The sequence below is a fragment of the Emys orbicularis genome, chromosome 7 (genome assembly GCF_028017835.1).
Source record: "Emys orbicularis isolate rEmyOrb1 chromosome 7, rEmyOrb1.hap1, whole genome shotgun sequence".
NCBI lineage: Eukaryota > Metazoa > Chordata > Testudines > Emydidae > Emys > Emys orbicularis.
Genome location: NC_088689.1, coordinates 69,216,370 through 69,234,895, shown reverse-complemented (window position 1 = coordinate 69,234,895; position 18,526 = coordinate 69,216,370).

Genomic DNA, 18,526 nt, shown 5'->3' with positions numbered 1-18,526 from the left:
TTAGAGGCTCATGCACTAAGCTCCAGAGGTCCCAGATTCGATCCCACCCACCGCTGACCGGGGTCTGTCAGCGTTACACATGGATGGTCCTCAGCCTACGTACCTCCTCCTGTAGCTCTCTCCCCTGCTTCCTGAGAGAGTCTACCAGTAGGTACCTCCCTGGCCTGGCTTTCTATGACGGGGAAATGCAGGCCACTGTCTCTGCAAATCCACACCAGGACCTGGGTAGCGGAATCCCTGGTCAGGTTCTCTGTCTGCATATGGGTGCAAGAACAGTGTTGATGCTGGCAACAAGGCCCTTCCGAACCATGCTGATTTTATTCTTTCTCCATCCTGTTAGCTCTCCTTGGTCCAACAGTGTCTGCCTTTTAAGCCCTTCTCGCCAAGGTCAGCCCTGCTCCCTTGTTAACACACTGGGGAAGGCTGATCACCAGGGTGATCAACGATCAAAGGACAGGAGGCTAGAGCCCGACTCTTGCCTCTGGCCCCCATTCCTACACAATTCCCCAATGGGCCACTCTCCAAACTTTAAGCAAGTCAAAAGAAAAACCAAACAGCCAAACAAGCTTGCCCACTCACCCCAAGAATTAATCCTCGCTCCTTCTTCTGCAGGGGAACCTCCTCTCAACCCCCCCACAACACAGAGGGGTAGCGTATAAAGAGGGTGAAGCCTAGCATGAGATTAAAAATAATCTTAATCTTTGTCTGGTCTATACAGAGATAATAACGCATCGTTCCATTTACCCAAGGATGTCCCATTTTCTCACAGTTTGACCCAGGAGGCACTGCACAATAGCACTGGCAAAGATCTGTTCAGATTTTAAACCTATGCTCAGTTGGGCCTTGTTCATTTCCCCTTGTTATTTCAAAGGATGCTAAACCAGAAGGGACCATCTGCTGTATAACATAGGCCAGAGAGTTTGAGTTAGTAATTCCTGCTATTCATGAACCTTGGAGATGCAGGGAGAGTTTTCATCTATGCAGAATTGAGCCAGGTGAAAGACCTTTCCGGAGCTGTTCCTCCCTATCTCCCAGCTGCCAGACAGCCAGCCCGATCTACCATGGCCTACCAACCACCAGGGGCCTGTCCAAAAAGCCAGTCTCTGCTTTTCCTCTACTCAGCTTTTAATGGTTAAGCTGAGAGTAACTTTCCACCTGCTGGGAAATCTTGTGGGAAGCAGGGAACAACTGAGGCAAAAAAACCCAGAAATGGTTTTGCTTTAAACTAAATCAGCAAAAAAACCCTGAGAAGAACAAAGCACTGCAGAGGTTTATTTGTAATATTCCAGCCTCCATAGCAGCCAGACCCAGCTGCTAGCATGGGATGAAAGCAGACTTGTAGAGTGGGGGGTTAAGGAAGCATGAGAGAGATTTTTTGTTTTGACTGTGCCAAAGGAGGTTGTGTTTACTTTTCTGTTGCATTGGGCTGGCCACCTCAGAGCTTTTAAACAATACAGGAAATTGCTTCTCTCCTCAGCTGCTCCATATGGTAACAGGAACTTCATTATTGGAGGGGACTACTGAAAGGAAAGGGCCTGGCACCTAACCTGCTTCAGGCAGATGGCACTCATAACCCTGCCCTCTCTAAAATCGCCTGGCCAGGAGCTGAGACGTCTCATAGCAAAGGGGAACTCTAGATTTGTTGCTTGTCATATGCCTAGTGCCACATGCCCTGTAGCAAACTGGGCCTGCATTCTGCAGTGACGTCTCCTGATTTCTGCAGCACTCCCGGGTGAGGAGAGGAAAATGCTGTGTGTGGCAGGTTTAGCTGAATTCACAAACTGAGGTTTACACTGGATAAAATATTTAAGTACCCTCCCCCCGTGTAGCTTATTAGTATAGCACATGCAACAGATCCTACGCTCTCCCCACACCTTTTCATGGGGAGTGGGAAACATGCCTGCAGGAGTGTAGACTTGCTGGGGAGGGGGTTGACGCTGCCCAGGGAGGTGCTCTCTCTGGCAGTTCTCGCCTGTTACCAGCTCTCCCCACAAGGAGGCAGTAGTATGACTTGCGACCCAGTGGCTTTCCTCACTGAGGGGATCCCTCCTGCTCTGGGCCGGCCCTGAACCCCCTGGGAACTCCCCACGTGCCCAGCTGAGAAACCCAAAGGCAGAACCACCTTGTCTTCTGACTGAGCTTCTGAAAAATCAGATGGTAGGTGAAAAATAAAGTGCTTGGTTGGTTTGTTTGAAAACTCATGATTTTGTGTGCGTGGGGTGGGTCTGACTATGGAATGCTGAAGGCTTGGAATCAGCAATACTCTATTGCAGGCACAAAAGTACTATCGAGGCAAAGGGCAGGACAAAAATGTAATGAGGCAGAAGTCCAGACATTTACAGCTAAGCCTGAAAGTGCAGCTTGAACTCTCTGATTTATGCCTTAATCTAAGGCCTCACTTGATATCATTTTAAATTCAAACAGTACAACTTACAATTACAAGCAAACCAGAATTGCTGCTAGCCCCACACATGCTGTAACTGACAGTATCACACATGCCCTCAGCACTGGGGCAGAGCTTCATAGCCCCAGCCTGGTGGAAGAGCCTCTGCATTTCTCATCTCAGCCTCCCGCAAACGGGGTGCAGGGGGAGAGGGAGGTTAAATGAGGATGGGTCAGGGAGGTCAGGGAGCTCCAGGTTTCTTCCCCACTGAGCTGCTGGGCAAAGACCCCAGGGGGAGGATGGAGCACGGATCTAGTGATGAATTGCACATTGATTTCCCTCTCGGAGGTGGGATTCCTCTGGGCTTCTCCCCTGACTCTTACAGCTTCACACCTCTCCCACTCAGTGCACACAGGGCTAGCTTCGGCCCTGTGCTGTGACCTGGATATGCAGGGCCAGATCCTTTGCAGCACCCCATGTGGCCAGTGACCGGGCACTGCCGTCTAGCCTCTGTAAGCGGGTTTGCCCTCTTCCCCCTGACAATCGACCTGCTTTGTGGGGGAGGAGAGAGAGAGTGCCCTGGAGGTTGGGAGGTTCCCTAATTTAATTGCTGGTTCATGGCAGAAAAACACTGTCTGGCGTGGCTGAAATGCAGAGACTCTGTACAGCACTAGCAATTCCCCAGCATGGCCTGCTGCGGCCCCCCTAAACCAAACTCTATGGGGTCCATGAACCCCTGCTCCCTCTGCACCCACCCCTGTCTGCCAAACGCCTAGACACACCCAGCGCTCCCCGTCTGTGATGGCAACTCTGCCAGCAACTGCCCTGGTCCCTCAGAGCCCCACTTCCCCATCGGAGACAGAGCAGACAGTGAACCTGCCTATGAATCCCTTATTTATATTATTTTTCTGGCCTCCAAACACGGTTAGAAAATCCCAGAACCCACATTCCCAGGATCCATGGAGATCCCACTACCATTTTCCCAGCTCTCAGCCATGAGAAAACACATTAGAACCTCCCTGATTTAGGGCTTTCCCTGAGCTTGTTCCCCTGTTTGCACACAGCACCCTCCTCCCCCATTCTTCACACACAGAACCTCTCTGTGCCCAGGGATTTCTCTGGGTGCCTCTTGTTTTCCTCCCACGATGCCCGCTAAATCTCTTCTTTCCCATGGGTAATTTCTGGTAGGATGACATCACAGTACCGAGCTGAGATGCTCTCCTTTCTGGCTTTTCCTTTTCACCCACAGCTAGGCGGTATTTTACTCCCACACTTTTTGATGGAAAGTCTTTTCCTAATGGATAAGATGACAATGTCACTTCCACCATCCCTGCCATCTGTAACAGGACAGCAGACAGTGGCTGTGGAGGTTTTGATCTCTCTTCTGGTACGTTGGATGCAGCATCATCCAGTGCCCAAGTGCTTCCTTTGGAAAATTGCTCCGACACGTTTTCACAGACCATGACTTATGGCAGGACACCAAGATCCAGGTCTTTAAGACAACTGTTATTCCTATACTCCTTTATGGATGAGAAACCTATCAACAGCACCTCAAGAGTCTGGAGACGTACCACCAACGATGCCTCTGGAAGATACTTTGCATCAAGTGACAAGATCGGTGCACTAACGCCAGCATCCTCACTGAAGCCAATGTCACCAGCATTGAAGCAATGATCTTCCTGCACCAACTCCGCTGGGTTGGACATTGTGTGCGGATGCCAGACTCTTGCCTCCCAAAACAAGCCCTCTACTCTCAGCTCACCCATAGTCAGAGGTCCTGTGGTGGTCAGAGGAAATGCTACAAAGACACACTGAAAGCGTATCTCCAGACAACCGATGTGGCCATCACAAGCTGGGAGGAGCAAGCCACCAACCGATCTCAATGGTGCCACATCCTCCCTCAGGGAGTGGCTCGCTTTGAGGAGAAGCATCTTGTCTTCAAAGCTGAAAAGAGAGAGAGAAGGAAGGAAAAAGAAATAACTTTTTCCCAGCAGGCAGCTGACCCGCCAGGAAATGTCTGTACCTACTGCGGGCGGATCTGTGGTTCCAGGATTGGACTCCTGAGTCATCTGTAAATCTGTGGTAAAGATCATCCTTGAATTGCAGGATTGCCTATCATGATGATGCACCATCATCTTTCTCTGGGTTTCCACGGGTTTGGTGTCTCCCATGTTCTTGTTCCAGTTTGTGATCACCCATCCGCTATGCTGTATGGCTCTGCCCAGTTTTTCAGATCTCACTGTTGCAGGGGACTAGCTACTGGGAAGGCTCTGCTTCAGGATCTGCATTTGCTGCCTGATCTTCCCCAACGGTTAGTTCATTCTCGCGTTGGGTCTTTGTTTAGTGTTTGGAATCTAGCTCAGTTCTGAGTGGCACCATTTGCCCAGTTATTCTAGATGTCAGTGGGAAGATCTGGGAGTTGTGCAGCATCTGTCCTATCCCAGAAACCAGCCCTGTGCCCGCCACACCATGTTCTAGTGTTCTAATGTCAATCCCATTGCCACATCCTCCCCAGCACTCAGCAATGGAGCAGATTCCCCAGTCTATGTACCGTCACACACCTGGGTCCTTCACTGAGAATCCCATGTCAGCTGCACAGCTTGGGGAAGGGCACTTCCTGTGTCTGTTCCCACAGACTTGTCTCGGTTGTTCTTCTTTTCTTCCCATGCTGCATCTTGAACCCCATTCTATTTCTTTATGTCTGTTTTATTTCGCTCTCCCCCGCACTTTTAGAGCTGGCTGGGAAATGGTTTTCCCATTTCTTGAGACTTTTCAAGGTTTCAAAAAAATGTTCACTTCCCAATCAGGATGAAAAGTAAAAATCTCCAAAATTTTCACAAAGAAATTTTGGATTGGGTCTATTGAAACCTTTCGCTTTCATTTTGACCCTTTTTTAATTTTTTCCCTTTTTAAAAGTATAGATTTAAAGCTTTTAATTAATGTAAAGTCATTTCGAATTCAAAAATAAAACTTTTCTTTTAGAAAATGTCAAAACCAGGATGTTTTTAAAATGTCAAAGCTTTATTGTTTTCAAAAAGATTTCGAATCAGGAGAGGTGTCAAAACTGGCCCTTTCCTGTATACAGGTTCGGTTTCAATGAGTCAGCATTTTCCAACAAAAAAAGCTTCATCAGCAGATTCCCAACCAGGCCTATTCACTTTCCCCCTGTCTGCTCCAGGGCCACAAAACTGCACCAGTTCAGCTGGGTTTAGCCCTGATTTGCATCACCACAGCAGGGCAAGGCAGCTGAAGTGAACCGATGAAGCTGACCCTTACTGTACAATTGATGTATGGCTTTAGAGGGCTGTGTTGGTGAGACCGGAGCTGGGTGAGGGGCAAGGGTGGACGAAGAGCCCAGACACCCTGTCCCGATACTTCAGGCCTCCCCCTGTGCTTCTCCCTCAGCTCGCCCAGCAGTGCTGCCTCAGTGTCCAGTGGAGCCCAGGCAGCAGTACCGGGGGGAGCCTTTCAGACACGGATGCCCAAGCCAGCATGGGGTCACAGAACCTTTTAAGACTGGGCAAGTAGTCTACCTATGAGCACTCTTGCTAACTGGAACCAGAGTCTCTCATCCACTGAGCCGTTACAACCAATAGAATTGATGTTGATAGCTGCAGAGGAAGGCTGATGTTTGCTTTAGTTACCTCCGATATCACAATAGACCCACCTGAGCGGTTTACCTGCCCCCTCTGTTGCTTATACAACATTCATTATTAACCTAGTTTGTTCAACTCCAGCCCATGCAAAGGATTTCAATTAATTTTAGCAAAATGGAAAGTTTTAATAGTCTGCTGTTTCCCCATTAGGAGCAGACAGACGCAGAAGTTAAATCTCTCAGACTAATTTTAACTCATAAACTAATTCACAGATTTCCTTGTAGACCCTCAGGAAATTTATTCTGTGCCCAGTGAGTCAGTGCTGCCAGTCTGGGGAGGAGACGCTGTTATTTTTTGTATCTAACAAAGAGATTGGATCCCTACCTTGAGTGCAAACGGAACTGAGCCTTAACTATGGAGTCACAGCCGGCAGCTCAATAATAATAGTTCTTATTTAGCAATAAGCTCAGATTCTCTCAACAGGGGTTTCCTCTATTTCCCTAGTGCTATCTTTGCACATCAGTGTCGCGTCCGATTGCACTGGCAGCATGTGGTCTGGCGACTGCGGCCACTTCCGCAGCTCATTAACTTCCTGCCCCCTTTTGGCACCGATTGGCAGCATTGGAGACAGGAAAGGCTCTGAGTGTATTAACTGAGTGTCACTCGCAGGCTGGAGAAGAGCTAGGACCAAACATCTTGTGCCCTCAAAGGAAACCCCAGGGCCTCGCAGAACTGGCTTGTTCACCAGATGTGCTGGACCTGAACGGTCAGAAAAAATGGCATTAAAATAAATTGGCTGCAAAATTCCAGCTATGACTTTCCAAAGAGAAAATATTTTGCCATAAGTTTTCAAGGGAGGCAGAGGAGCACGTTTTAAAAAACAGCTTGAATTCCTTCATGTAATTGTTCCCTTTTGTTGTTTGAACAATCGTCTTGGAAACTGGGAAACAGCAGGAGTGCTCTTATTCCTGACCACTGCCATGAGTTCAGGCTGCACCTCCACATGTGGGTATGTCTACACTGCAATCACCAGGTGTAATTGCAGCACATGTAGCTGTACCAAATCTAGCTTTGATCTAGGTAGCTCAGTTACCAACAGAAATGAAGCCTCAGCAGAACGGATTTCAGCGTGGGCTAGAGGCCTGCATAAGTACCCCCCAGTCCAGGGTGGGCTTCTCCAGCCCATGCAGTTGCAGCTTCGCTGCTATTGGTATTGGTACTCACACGAGCGAGATTAAAGCTAGCGTGGATATGTCTACACATACTGCAATCACATCTCTGATTGCAAAGTAGACATACACACAGATGATGCAGAGCAGGGCAGCGACTAGCCCTTGCTATGCTGCACAGGGGATGCGCTATTCGGTCCTGCACATCTCAGTACTAGAGGAATAGTTAAAGGTTCGATCCTGCAAGGAGCGGAGCACTTCTGTGTGGTTTTGAGCCCCTTCAACACAATGGGAGTTGAGGGTGCAAAGCATCACATAGCAGCTGCTCAGCCTCTGGCAAGATCAGGCCCACAGTAGGCCGCAGTTCACCTCTGAGATAACTCCACCGAAGTCACACTGGACTGGGAGGCAGTGTGGTCTAGTGGGCAGAGCATTGAACCAGGAGTCCAGACAGCTGGGTTCTATACTTGGTTCTGCGACTGACCTACTGTGTGATCTTGTCAAGTCACTTCCCTTCCCTGTGCTTCTTCTCCGCTTCCCACACTTTGTCTATCTGGTCTAATTAAATAATAAGCTCCACAGGGCAGGGTGTACCTCTCACTCAGTGTTTGTACAGCACCTAGCACAGCGATCTGATCTCACCTGAGGCCTCTAAGGGCTACCATGTCTATCCCACCTGAGTGGCAACCGAGAAGGTGACAGGCTGAGTCGGCTTGTATTCGCTAGCAATTACTGAAGGTGTGTTCATTAGGAGTGAGAGGATGAAGTGAAAAAAAGGAAAATTTAGGCTGAATATTATTTATACTGTGGCTTCCATTTAAAAGTTGTCAAAGTTACTAGATAACGTCACCAGAGATTTCAGAGATTCATTGTTTTCTAAATGTATGTGATCACTCATTGTTACATCACGAGGATTTTTAAACAAATAGCCTTTACAACATACAAGATCTTTACGCATCGAAATGGGATAACTACTGTCTAAAAATTTATCACCAGTAAATCCTGACCACAAACCGACGCTGTAGGTTTGGATAGGCAGAAGTTTTGTTGAATGCTCGGCAGAATTCCTGCATTTTAGGGGCTCAAATATACTGCTTCTTCTTTGACTTTCCTTCAGATTCTTCCAGCACCTCAGAGCGCATCGGCTCACTCCTTGATTTGCACCACAGGGCCATTTCACTCTTTTGTTGACCACGATCCCCCGTTTTCTTGGGTTGTTTGGACAGTTGCATGACAGTGACCCAGGACTGCTTACCTCACTTACTGCCGGGCAAGGAACTTGCTGTTCAGTCCAGCCAATCTCATCTGAGGTCTCCTTTATGCCGTTCATAATAATTATCTATTTGCCTGTATTCTTCATATTAGGTTGGGTCAGCAGGCTATCCCTGCTGGGGTATTATAGTTGTTATTAGCCAGACTGTGGTACCTTTACTCAGGTTGGGTAGCACCTTACTGCACAGATAATCCAGTTGACCTCAGCGGAACTATTTACAAAGTAAGGTACAATTTAATATGAGTAAATGCATCAGAATCTGGCCTGGAGATTTTAAGGTACTATAGGACAGGAAGCAAGGATTGCTATAGCTAGATGGAACTGTGAGTGAATTTAGAGTCCTATTGGTAGAATGAAACGGTGCAGTTAGAATTTGGACAGATGCTGGGGCTAGCACCCCTACCCTTTTGAAAAGTGCCATAGGATATTTGGTGACCATAGTAGGTCAGGACCTTGGTTTTAATCAAAAGACAGCACCTGCAGCCATGCGGTGCTGCCAACACTATGCTGAGGCATCAGAGCCGTGCTAGCTCAGAGGGAAAGCACCGCATACAGCAACCCCAACCCCACTTCCTGCTGCACCCTGATGCTAACCAAGCCCGATGTTGCTCCGCTTGCGGACTCTAAGGTTGAGGCTAAATTCGCCATCATCAAGAAACTCAACACTGGCAGCTCTACTTCTGGTCCATTGAGGTCCCAATCCTGCAAAGGGTTATGCAGATGCCAATCGACTTTAATGGGACTACTCCTGGAGCTTGATCCTGCTCCTATTGAAGTCAGTGGCAAAAGTCCTATTGGCTTGAATGGTGCAGGACCGGGCCTATGATGTATAAAGTTTAGCATTGCAGAGGTCTTTGCAGGCTTGGAGCCCAAGGTTGCAAGCACAGAGCAGAACTGGCACTTCCTCCATAACTCATCCCATTGTTCTGAGTTTATTGCTTATTCATTTCCTTTTTGTGTTTTAATCAGCAATTTTAAAAAAATATAAATGTTAAAAATAACCCCCCCTCAAGGAGATAAAGGAAGATCAGCACAATCAGCTCACAGCACTTTTGTTGGACTCATCACACACGTTGGCATAACCAAGAATTTCAGGGTGGTTGCCTTGACATGCTTATTTAGGAGCTGTGAAAGCTGAAGAGCCATTACTAGCTATGGCATCAGGGTGACTCTCAGGGGTGCTAACATGCCTGGTAAAAATTTGGTTACAGAAAGCCAATTCTAGAGGGAGGAAGGTGAGGTTCATGGCTACTGTACAGGATGGGGAACTGGAGAGAAAATGGTTGCTAGCTGAACATACAGATGCTTGAAAAAAGTCTGTCCAAGTTTAAAAAAATGACGAAGGCAATGTCGACTCTACAATTGCTCAGTGGCATGGCGATGGCACTGGAGTTGTGCCGCTGTTGCACCCTTGTGTAGATGCTTCCCACATCAATGGAAGCATTTTTTCTATTGATGGTATTAATCCATATCTCTCAGAGGTGGTAGCTAGGTCAATGGTAGAATTCTTCCATCAGCCTAGCTGTGTCACACCGGAGGTTAGGTCAATCTGACCATGGGGCTCAGGGTAAGAAATTTTTCACAGCCTTGAGCAACGTAGCTTTGAGTGACGTAGCTAGTTTGATCTAATTTTTAAGTGTAGACCAGGTCTAAGGTCCAGGAATGGTGGTGCCATTTCTATCCAAACCACTTGTAGCTGTACATTGTGAGTAAAATTTTCCAAAGTGCCTAAGGCACTATTGACATCTATGGGAATTAGGCACCTAAATACATTTGAGGATCTGGGCCAAAATGACTTAGGAGCCCATGCCCCATGATGGAACTTGAGGTCCCTCGGCACTTTTTAAACTTTTGCCCTATGTATCCACAGCTGCGTCCCTTTCCATCTCAAAGACAAGATAGAGGCTGCGCTTTTTAAAGGAGCATTAGGGATTTAGGGTGTGTAAAGACCCTTGAAACTGAATGGAGGGTGAATCCTTTGAAAATCCACCCTCTCTAACGAAAGGAAGGTGGGTGTGGGGAGACACTGAGAGGATGCAGGCCTGTTAGACTGGGAGAGAGAATAGCAGCATAGAAAGACTGACCAAATCTGACCTTCTCTGTAAAAGAGGGAACATGTGGCTTGCCGTAGTGGATCAGACCATCTCGTCTGGCACCCTGCCGCAGGTGTAAATGAAACATCTGAAACTACCTGGTTTACTCTCTCTGTGTAGCAGCTGCAGTTCTTTACCATTCAGACTGCAAACTGACAGAATGAGTAGCTCTTTAAACAACATCAGGGTGCTTTGGTTGAATGTCAGAGATTGCAAGAGAACTCCAGGCCATGTGGACTATACTTTAATCACTGTAATCCCTCTGAGAGTGCAAAACTGGACTTGATGCGATCATCCTTGGGGTAAAATCTGATATAGCCAAAGCATATTTGAACAATGCTGTTTTGAATTACAATGGCACTTCTATGGAAAACATATGTTGTTCAGAGCCAATCCCACAAAAATGTGATCAGTACCATTAACAGTGAGCACCAGATACCATAGAGTACATTGTAAACCCAAGTGCCTTCCAAATAAAAGACAGAAGCCAATGGGCATGGGGGATGGGAAGATTAAAGGTATGCGATGAAATAGTTTAGTTCTTTCAGTCCCTGAGTAATGGGACAAGGATTCTTTCTTTAAACAGAAGTAAAAAAGCTAGTTTGGTAATGAATAAAACATATGCCATTATGGAGGTATAACAATGACAGTAAAATTAAGCTGCAAAATCCAGACTGGAGACATTGTCATGAGACTTCCCTTTAAGGTATTTCCAAAACCATATTAAATCAAGTTGTTCATAGCAACATTTTTGAATAATGAGATACAAAGCCACTGACCTGTTGGTTATTGATTCAGATCCAACACAGGTATGTAGTGACGTGAAGTCATTACCAGTAGAGGCATGGGAAAAACTTCCATATGAAGAGAGAGAGAGAAAAGGCTGGGACTGGTTACCTTAGAAAGGACATGAATGAAATGGGATGTGATTAAAGGCATACAGATAGCAAACCCTCTAGAGAAGGTTAACCCAACCTCTAAGCAATGCAGGTGGGAAGAACTTTCCCTGGCGGCAAGTTATCCCATAACCGCTGACTGCATGGTTCCTGCACCTTCCTCTGAAGCAGCTGGCCCTGGGCACTGTCAGAAACAGGCTACTGAGCTAGATGGACTCTTGGTCGGATCTGGTATGGCAATTCTTGTGTTCCAATCTAATAGCTCTTTGGTGGACTATGTGAAATCAGCTTGGTGGGCTCAGTGGATCCCCATGACAAAAACTACATCCAGCTTGGCAATAGGCTTCTTGTTATCTGATTCTGCCGAGGGGCTGACGACTGAATGGGCCACAGAGAACAAGCTCTAGAGATCGTCCTCCCCACCTTGCACTGCTGCTGCCCAGGGACATTCCTGTTCTGTACACAGACAGAGGACTTTAAATGCCACTAATTGTGATGTCAGTTTTTTTTTATACAGATGTGAGAAATTGGACTGAGACCAATTCCTTTCATCCAGGTCACTGATCAGCAATTGTCTTCAGTCATTTGTCCTGATTATCAATGCTGACCAAGCCCTAGGCCTACTACCATTTCCCCTGTCACCATCTATGCCCGACTGTTGCTGGGACTGAATTGCAGGTGGCCATGTGGACTGCTGAATAGATTCTTTTGCTTTAGGGAAGAACAAAATGCCTTTTGCATTCCATCTGAAGTGAAGCGCCCCACATCTGTGACTCTGCAACAAAACCTCATGATCCGGAAGCAATCCTTCACTCTTGAAACCCTTATCAGCAGAGATAATGTGGTATTTATGAGGTTTTCCTTGTTTACTACAGATGCTGATAAGCAGCTCTGGAACCAACAAACTGTCAGGTTCCCTTTTTTTCTCAGGGGCTGACTAATTAAATAACTGGTTGAACTCTCAGTAACTGTTCTGAAAAATGCATGCAGCGGTGGCAAAGTCACTGTGCAAAGAAGTGTGGGATTAGATCTCAGCAACAGGACTGATGCGTTCCTCCAGCGGAATGCTGAGTGGGACACCGGAGAGGTAGGAGCGTTGGTCATTAATCCAGAAGACAGTCACTGGTGAAGTCAAGTGATCTTTCTGCTGAAACTAAATGTATGGCATAGTGTGTGGATCCTGCCAGCCTTTGAAGAATCCATTGAAGAATCGCTTGCCTTTTGAAGTCTTAATAATAAAACAAACATTATAGCATAGCTGGTTGGGGCAGGAGATAGTCTGATGTTCTATCCCTCCAGCCTGGAGAGCTAAGCATCTCTGGATGCCTCCCAGGAATTAACAGAAGGGGATCTTGATGGATTTTTGAGGAACTAATGAAAGATAGATAATTGACATTGGCAAAAGTGCACATTCCAAGCCAATATGCATAGAACCCCTCATTACTAATGTGTCTTTTCAGTGTGCAAACAAGAGTGGGGCAGGGAGAGCTCCTTGTGGCCAGCAGGAAAGATCTCTGATTTTGACTGATGATCAGTTTGACAGGATTCCAGAATGGTGCAGTGTGCACCCATGAACTAGGAGACGATTGCTTTAGTAGGATGTTTTCTTTCATTTGGGGATAAGACAAAAATCGAAAGCCTGATTTTCCTCTGCTACACTGGCCTAACTCCATTCAGTGGAGTTGTTCCTGATTTACACCAGTGTAAGTGAGAGGAAAATCAGACAATACATATTTGAAAAATGTAAATTTTTACCTGAGTCAGACCTCAGGTTATGAAAAAAACAACAGGAGGGGTGTCCTCCTCTCTAACTGACAGCCACAGCTAACCCAACTGTGCCCTTGACAGCGTCACAGTGAGATTTGGATTGACTCACTGAATGAAGTGAGATCATTACAAACTGCTGTACTAACATTTAAAATGACAGATCTATCGCGGTCCCTTCCAGTCCACACTTCTATGATTCTGTGATTCTGAGGAAGGAGTTAAGTAGTTTAGGAGATTAGCAATACAATACAACACCTTTCAGCCATCAGTCGCTGAATATACCCCAGATCAGGTTGGTAGTGAACAAAATGTGACAGCATCTTAAATCTGTTCAGTGGCCTGTGTGATATGATATTACCTCACCCACCTTGCCTCAGACAGATATTGCAACTGTTCTGTGGGTACATGGACTACTTCACTCTTCCCAATGGAGCTACTCCAGATCCATGCTAGAGTAACTGATCCAGAGCATGATTTTCCCAGAAAAACCCAAAGTAATAATTCCTCAGCATAATTTGTTAGGACATAGCCTAAAAGAGAAATTAATAGAAAAACACAAGTAAATAAGAAAAGAATTTTAAGATATAAAATCATTAACAAAATATATGTTGACAGGTAAATAAATTGAAAAATCTGTTCATAATCAATTCCTCGTTCACTTAGCAGTTTCAATCTGGGACCCTGCAATTCCCCTGCTACAAGACGATGTTCAAAACACAGTAAGAACATAAGAACATATGAACGGCCATACTGGGTCAGACCAAAGGTCCATCTAGCCCAGTATCCTGTCTTCCGACATTGGCCAATGCCAGGTTCCCCAAAGGGAATGAACAGGTAATCATCAAGTGATTCATCCCCTGTCTCCCATTCCCACCTTCTGGCAAACAGAGGCTAGGGACACCGTCCCTGCCCATCCTGTCTAATAGCTATTCATGGACCTATCCTCCATGTATTTGTCTAGTTATTTTTGATGCAAGAACAGGAGCAGAAGCTTACAAAATCTAGTAACCTCCTGGGAGAAATCTTGTTGAGGTCTTTCTTTTGCTCAGTATGGGAGGTGCTGAGATATTGCAGTGATGGGTGCCAGAGAAGAACCTATATAGATTGGTAGGGTCTTGATCTATTTTAAGAAGTAAAAAATTCATCATTCATTCAGCATCACAGAAAAGACATTTTCTGGTCATGTCAAATAAAAGGACCTTCAATTCACCTTTTAAATGCAACATGATGGAGCTTTGGAAGCCAAGTGTATAGTGGGTCAGGGCGCATTTCTGCAGAATGCTTTTCTGTCTTGCTACACAATAGGCTCCGATCTAGTTGTGTAAGGAGCATTGACACATTTCTGGCGCGGGCTAAAGGAAGCTGACCCAACACACGCTGTAAGTCTCCAAAAAGTATAGTGGCACTGCTTGTGGGTGTTCTCGAGGGCTCTTTTACTGATGAGGCACAGGTGTAACAGGGACATTCTCAAGGAGACATTTGTTACTTTGAAACATAAATAATATCTCTCAACTTCTAACTTGCATGGAATAACTACAGAGAAATGTCCGGGCTTGGACGAGCCAAGAAAACATTGCCAATTTGGCAGTTAATCATATAAATAGTTATGCAACCCCTATTTATATTAATTACAAATATTAGGGGATTGAAGCCATGTGGCTCTAAATCAAAATGGAGGGTAGTTAAGAAAACAGCATTAGAACTGTTTACATACAGAAACGTGAAACTTAGCAATGGACAAAGTGAACAAAATAGATTAGAACATTTGAGGGCGGCAACATTCCATGGACTTATAGGACTGAGAGATGGGAAAGCCATGAAGGCCTAGCTCTCTGCCAATACAGAATTGTTCCCCACAGTGTACTGTAACACATCCACAGCTGTGTAATGTAATGTACTGGTTAGAGCTGTTCAGATTCTTCATTGCAAATAATGGACCTGATTCTTCATCGCACGGCACCTTGGGTCATCAATTACAATTTGTAAACTGAGTATAAAGCAGGTGGAAAATGCTGCCTCTGATCTGATAGCATTTTATAGTCACTTTGCACTTTCTGTGTGTAGAGGGAAATGGCAATACGAGGTATAAGGCATCAAGGATCGGGCACATTGTTGTGAATTTAACCCTTTTTTCTTGCGTCTGATGAAGTGGGCATTCACCCACGAAAGCTTACGCTCCAATACTTCTGTTAGTCTTAAAGGTGCCACAGGACCCTCTGTTCCCTTTTTTCTGTTTGCAGTTTGTTTGTGAACCGATCCTGATTTCTGCAAATATGCTATCTCTTTGCAGTAATTCGTCATATCGTTAATTCCAATGTTAGCTTATTTCTATGGTTTATTCGTAAACGGTTCCCTTTCACTGTTCTGTATGTAATGCTGTCTGGTTGGTCAACTGAGTCACATGGTGTTGTTTTTGCTTCATGACTGAGTAACTAAAAAACATTTAAAGCTGAAGGGTAAGAACTCTTCAAAGAGATAACGGTTCATTTCTAAAAAGCCTAACCAACCCTTTCCCCTCCCTTTTTATTACGTACATTCACCGTGCTTTGGGAGCCTACCTGGTTGTCCCTGTGACCCAGGGACTTCTCAGTGTCACACCATACTGTTACTCACTTCAGGCCTGACACATTCATTGCCCTGTCATAATCTGTTTCTAAAAGGTGTCATGTAAGGTATCGTGTGCAAACTGATAACATGCTGGTCATTGATATTGTGTGATGTAAGTATGGGCGGTGCATAAAGAATTATACATGTGTGCTGGGAATATATTTTTAAAAGATATTTTGCAAGATAAAGTGCATAAGCCCAGCATCCATTCACACACTCACACAGCCCAGCTCGGCCATCCTGAGGCTTTTTCTACACTTGGAGCTGGGGGTGTGATTCCCAGCTCACATAGCTACACCTGCTTGGACCCCAGGGAATATGCTGGGGTCTCCCACTGCCCATGCTACCAAGGCTACACTACTATTTTTAGCATGCTTGCTCAATGAGAGCTACTGCAGGTATGTCTGCATGAGCTGGGAATCACGCCCGCCACTTCATGTGTAGACGTAGTCTGAGAGAAAGCCACAAGAGGGCCTGGGGCCCTGGGCCGGCCCCAGGCACCAGCAAAGGAAGCAGGTGCCTGGGGCGGCCAATAGAAAGGGGCGGCACTCCGTCCGTTGTCGGCAGGGCTGGCTCCAGGGTTTTTGCCGCCCCAAGCGGCGGGGAAAAAAAGAAAAAAAAAAAGCCGCGATCAGCGGCAGCTCCACATCGCCGCTTTCTTCTTCGGCGGCAATTCGGCAGCAGGTCCTTCCCTCCGAGAGGGACAAGGACCCTCCGCCGAATTGCCGCCGAAGACCCCGATGTGCCGCCCCTTCCCCTTGGCCGCCCCAAGCACCTGCTTGCTCAGCTGGTGCCTGGAGCTGGCCCTGGTTGTCGGGGCGGCACGTCCAGGTCGGCGGCACTTCGGCGGCAGCTCAATCGGTCCGCTTTATCTTCAATGGCAATTTGGCAGCGGGTCCCTCACTCCCTGTCTTCCTCTTCAGCGGCAACTCAATCAGGGTTTCCCCCCCCCCCCCGCCTCTTGGGGCGGCAAAAAAGCTGGAGCTGGCCCTGCTGGGGCCTGGCTCAGCTCAGCGCATCTGAGAGAGAAAGAGGCAGGGATACAGCCCAGCTCAGACTAACTGAGCGAGAGAGAGACCTGCAAGGGCGACAGAGGCAAGGGCACAGCCCAGCTCAGCCCATCTGAGGGAGATCCACAGGAGTAGTGGGAACAGCAATAACAAGGAAAGTCCAGCATCTCCTCTGTAGCCCCAGGATGGTGCATGCTCTCTCCAGCCATGTGTGGGCGCTGTGAGGGGATGGACCCAGCCAGGACAGATGGGATTTTTGGAGAATTTAGCTAGTAAATTTGAAGACTCTCTATTGACTGTGTGAACTGAGATTTTTTCAGCAACTCATAACTTGGGTATATGTAGGTAAAATATCCTGGGGACAGCAAAAGGCACATCCCCGATGCCAAGTCGACCAGCCTGCCGAATTTCAAGTGCCTGTTCCAAATCATGGGGAAGTTAGAGTTTCTCAGTGAAATGATTTTAAAAATGTTGTTGTCGTGGTTTATAAAACCAATGTTTGTTTCTCCTAATCTTATTCGGAGAAATGGCTGAACAGTTTTAGCTGAAGTTTTCCAAAAAATTCAGACACCCAGGAAATTTCAGTGCATATGATTGTCTGGCAAAGCTGTAAGCCACTGAAAACAGGTTATATATAATGGGAAGCATCAGGCAACCTTCACTGTAGATGGAGCTGCCAACGCTGCCTGTAATAATACTACAGATCCTACACAGATGCTCCGATGCTACCATGATGATGATGGCATAAGAACCTATATAGACTAAAATAACAGTATCCTTGGAGATTTTATGATTTATACCCAGAACAACTGCTATTACTGAAGCATAAGATTCAGAGCTGTATGACTGACATCTGTTCGGAAAGAGCTTCCTTGTAACTTGTTGTCAAAACACTCTTGGCATCAGCAATAGCAACAGTGACAGGTATTACATATGAGTTTATTTTATTCAGAGGTTTGTCATTTTCACAGCTTGACCCGGGGTGGCTAAGTTCCTTGGATAAGCATAACACTCATTCATCATTCGTGTTTATAACATGACACATAGCAAGACCACAGGCAGAAAGCGGCCTTGTGGTAGCTATTGCATTGCCATATGTAGAGACGTGTTAATACCACTCGAGATATGTCAGACCTGTGATTGAGAGCCAGATTTTGCAAGGTGCTGAGAGCCCGACAGATAATAGGAGCTGAGGGCGTGTGGCATCTTGCAGGATGAGTCACACAGGTAATTGTACACGGTATCATTTCAGAAGTGGCATAGGATGGATCACAATATCAAGCTTTGCTGGAGATTTCTGCTGGTTTGAATGTTCTGCTTCTTATTCTGGTTTCTTACCCATGGTTGATTTTTTAAGATCGAAAAAAAAATTTCCACTGGAAAATCCAGCTTCATCAAAAGCGAACTGCTTCTTGGAAATGGCGTGATTTTGACCAACATTTTCAATGGGAAAATTCAGGCCGAAATACATATTTTCATTTCATTTTGAATCGCAATTTTCGTTTTGTTTTGGATTTGGATTGTCAATGTTTGAATTTTTAATGTGACCCTCATTTTCTCTCCTTTCTCTCCCCACACCACCATTAGCAAAGATGGGAGAAACTACAGAAAGAAAAAAAAGGAGAAGAAACATTTCCCCCCCCATTTCCCCCACTTTTTCTCACCTTTTCCAGTAGGAAAGGGGGGTGGGGGAAGGAGATGGCAAGAATATGGGAGGAATGGGGAAAAAAGA